The sequence below is a fragment of the Etheostoma cragini genome, chromosome 19, assembly GCF_013103735.1.
Source record: "Etheostoma cragini isolate CJK2018 chromosome 19, CSU_Ecrag_1.0, whole genome shotgun sequence".
NCBI classification, from domain to species: Eukaryota; Metazoa; Chordata; class Actinopteri; order Perciformes; family Percidae; genus Etheostoma; species Etheostoma cragini.
This window is the reverse complement of record NC_048425.1, coordinates 1,688,822-1,692,391: the sequence shown is the minus strand read 5'-3', so window position 1 is coordinate 1,692,391 and position 3,570 is coordinate 1,688,822. Positions and strand designations below refer to the sequence as shown.

Sequence of the window (3,570 nt, the reverse complement as noted above, 5' to 3'; positions counted from 1 at the left end):
TCTCTTGAGGCAAATGTGTGACGATGAGCTGAATATAATTATAATGTGATTCATAGTGACATACAGGAGAACTCAGAAACATTTATCAGACATAATTAAATGCAAAGGTTATTATGTATGGGCTTATTTTACTTTTTATTAATGTTGGTTAAATTGTGTTATTTATAACAAAATGTTAAAATGATGAAAGAGTTCATTCTTTAACCCTCTTTTACATCTTTAAATACAGGATACATACTGGGTGTCAGAATTTGGCAAAAGGTGAACAAAGGAAGGGAGAGCACACAGGAGTTGGTAATAAAAACATGAGAGAGAGAGAGAGAGAGAGAGTGTGTGAGAGAGAGAGAGAGAGAGAGAGAGAGTGTGAGAGAGAGAGAGACAGAGAGAGAGAGAGAGAGAGAGAGAGAGAGAGTGTGTGAGAGAGAGAGAGACAGAGAGAGAGAGAGAGAGAGAGAGAGAGAGTGTGTGAGAGAGAGAGAGAGAGAGAGATGCATAGTTGGTATCTGTTCTAAATGTTCACACATCGTAAGGAAACAGTCACACAGTAAATGATTCACATTATACTATATAGAAAACATAGTTACATTTTTAATGTGTGAAAGAAAAGAACGTACAAGAGAGTCAGAAGTGATTAGCAAAAGAATAAGATTGTCCACATGTCCACCAGACTGTCCTCATTCGGATCACCTGTGTCTCATTCCCCAGTCCCCCTGTCAGAGCTGGACCTGGTCCTGGTTGGTCCATGTTGTGTTGGGCCTTAAAAAGCACCAATACCACACTGTGGAAACACTCCACTACAAGTCCAAGTCTTGCATTCTTACTTCAGTAAAAGTATATATCAGGTATCAGGTAGGCTGATATCAGTTAAATCAACTCAGTAGTGTTGGACCAGCTCATAAAACACATTCATACCAACTCAGTAAATGTAGAACTGAGACTAAATGAACTTTATAAATAATAAGTTAGTCTACAGCGACACCATGTGGCGATATCAGTCCCATAGACGAACAGGACAGCACGGCGTGGTTGTAACTATACAGGCTGCCATGAACCACGTGGCCCCCACGCTAGCGAGATCTGGTCCATACGTCATGTCATCTGAAGTTCCTAGCTCCTGTGTTTTGCTCCCGCGCATTTTTGATTCTCTGAGCGCCCACAGGTGTGTAGCCTACCTCGTGTCTTTCCTCCGTCTCTCTCTGTGCTGTGTCTTCTCTCCGGGTCTGTCATTCTCTGCTTTATTCCTTTCACGTCTTCAGGTTTTCTAGTAGTTTGTGGTTTTTGGATTGTCTCGGCTGTGACTGCCCCCCCCCCCCCCCGCCTCAGGACTCCTTCATGTGTAAGTATTATGTTAATGAAGGCTGTTGTAGCCAGTTTATACATGTGTGTGTGTGTGTGTGTGTGTTTGCGCGCGCGTGTCTGCTCGTTTTTACTTTTTTAACAGTCAGTCTTTGTTATGTGTTTTTAAAAGCCTTTATGATGAGTGGATTAACCCAAAGACCATGGCAGACCTCATTATTTGCACCAGCATGCTTTGGAAATTGTTTAAAATTCCCTCGCATTTTTTTGTGGTCAGATTTCTACAAAATCCTTTCCTCTCCATTGTCTGAGCTGTTAGTCCAGGGGGTATTAATGAATGAATGTGTCAGGTCCAGGGGGTATTAATGAATGAATGTGTCAGGTCCAGGGGGTATTAATGAATGAATGTGTCAGGTCCAGGGGGTATTAATGAATGAATGTGTCAGGTCCAGGGGGTATTAATGAATGAATGTGTCAGGTCCAGGGGGTATTAATGAATGAATGTGTCAGGTCCAGGGGGTATTAATGAATGAATGTGTCAGGTCCAGGGGGTATTAATGAATGAGTGTGTCAGGTCCAGGGGGTATTAATGAATGAATAGGCTCGTTCGAGATGAGCCAGGTCTGCGCAGAATCGATCACCGGCGATCGGCGCCCGTTGCATGCCGGTTAGATTTCTGTCCGACTTGATCCCGACTTGCTCTGACGTCATGCACACGTGGGCAACGGGAATCTCACGAGAGCAAGGCGGCCGCAGTTCTGAGACCCAGGCGGCGCAGTTGCTTTTCACCGACTGCAAGAGCCAGGCGGACCCAGAGCATGCTGGGAAACGCCGGCTTCTCAGCTGATCTAACACCTGATTGGTTTAAACCACGATGACGTTTTATATAAACTTTTGTAGTTTTTTAATCGGAGGGATTTTAATTGCTATTTGTCTGATTTGAAGACTTATTCTGTACAGAACAAATGTTGTGTGGCTGATAGTGACGTTTAGAAGTCAGAGAGACTAAATCTGTTCAGATCACTGATCATCTACAGTGTGTTGTTCAGTAAAATCAGCAACAGATCACATGTAGAGCACTTTGGCCAGCTACTCTGTTATAATTAAAACAACTGGAGACAGTGTTCAAGCTGATATGTGGGTCTGATTATATTTTATTAAATCGGGATCGCACCACAGTGTTTATGTCACTTCCTGTCCAGTCTGAAGGCGGCTGGAATCGGCTGGAAACTGTCCGACTTTCCCGCAGCTTTCTGTCCCCGCCCCCGCTGCTCCCGCCTGCTCTCGTCCACTTTACAGGCGAGGCGCAGTTCATCTCGAACGAGCCTACTGTGTCAGGTCCAGGGGGTATTAATGAATGAATGTGTCAGGTCCAGGGGGTATTAATGAATGAGTGTGTCATTGAGATGAATTATTGTCATATGCACATGGAAGGAGGACGCAGAGAAGAGGGAAGAGGGTCCTGCCTAGACTACATGTGTGCTGACTCAGAGTTAAAAAGTTCTACAGGAGAAGAAATATTTAAAAAGAAATACAGAATGTCTGAGAGCCTTACTGCTAAATATTCCATTATGTTTTACATTTTTATTGTAATCTTTTCACCTTTTGCATGAAGTATTTTCAGCACAAACTGCTTCAGAAAATCGAAAAGGGGCATAGAAATTCTCCAGAAATTCAAAAATTGTGGGGGGAGGTCTATATATATTATATGTTTAGACCTATATGCTGCTGTAGTCAGTTACGTGCACACATAGACATCAAGAGGGGCTTGAGCACCTTCCCTTTGTCTTCCTCTATAGAAAGTGGATGCAAATTTTAATATGTAGCTTATATATACAGTATTACTGTTTGAGATCATCAAACTGTAATATATATAGGCTATATTATATATTAACATTATGATGATTAACCTCATGATAATCACACAGCCTATACATGATGTGGCTGCAGGGTTACAGATTATCAAAGGTCTAATTAAAACAACAATCACTGGAGAAGGAGCACACAGTCTGAGTTTTGAACGATAACAAGGAGGCTGTTGAAGACCGTTAAACACTTAAACGCTTTTAGTCTCCCGCCTCAGCTTTATCTCACCGGTCATCTCAGATAAGAATAGTAAACTGACTCTACTTCCTCGTTCTTCCTCAGTTGAAAACTCTACTAACTGGCGCCATCTTGTGACAGAAATACATCAACTGAACTCTGCGCTCATGTGTTGGTGTCTCTTCACCTCTGTCTCCTCTCACAGGGAGAAGATGGTCTGCAGCATCCTGC

General features: G+C 42.7%; 1 protein-coding gene and 1 long non-coding RNA gene across 4 annotated transcripts in view; one reads left to right on the top strand and one right to left on the bottom strand.

The window, feature by feature from the left end:
• LOC117962052 overlaps positions 1–3,570 on the top strand; it is a 68,168-nt gene that overhangs the window by 10,169 nt on the left and 54,429 nt on the right. The window contains exon 1 of one of the 3 annotated variants that reach the window (XR_004660553.1): positions 1,315–1,336. The exons of the other annotated variants lie outside the window; for them this stretch is intronic. The gene's annotated coding sequence lies outside the window, so the exon portion shown is untranslated. Of the gene's footprint in view, positions 1–1,314; positions 1,337–3,570 lie in introns of those variants that run through there. 3 annotated transcript variants of the gene reach the window in all.
• LOC117962065 overlaps positions 1–3,570 on the bottom strand; it is a 19,807-nt gene that overhangs the window by 2,019 nt on the left and 14,218 nt on the right. Inside the window, exon 2 of the long non-coding RNA XR_004660562.1 lies at positions 3,418–3,429. This is a non-coding gene — a long non-coding RNA (uncharacterized LOC117962065). The remainder of the gene's footprint in view (positions 1–3,417; positions 3,430–3,570) is intronic.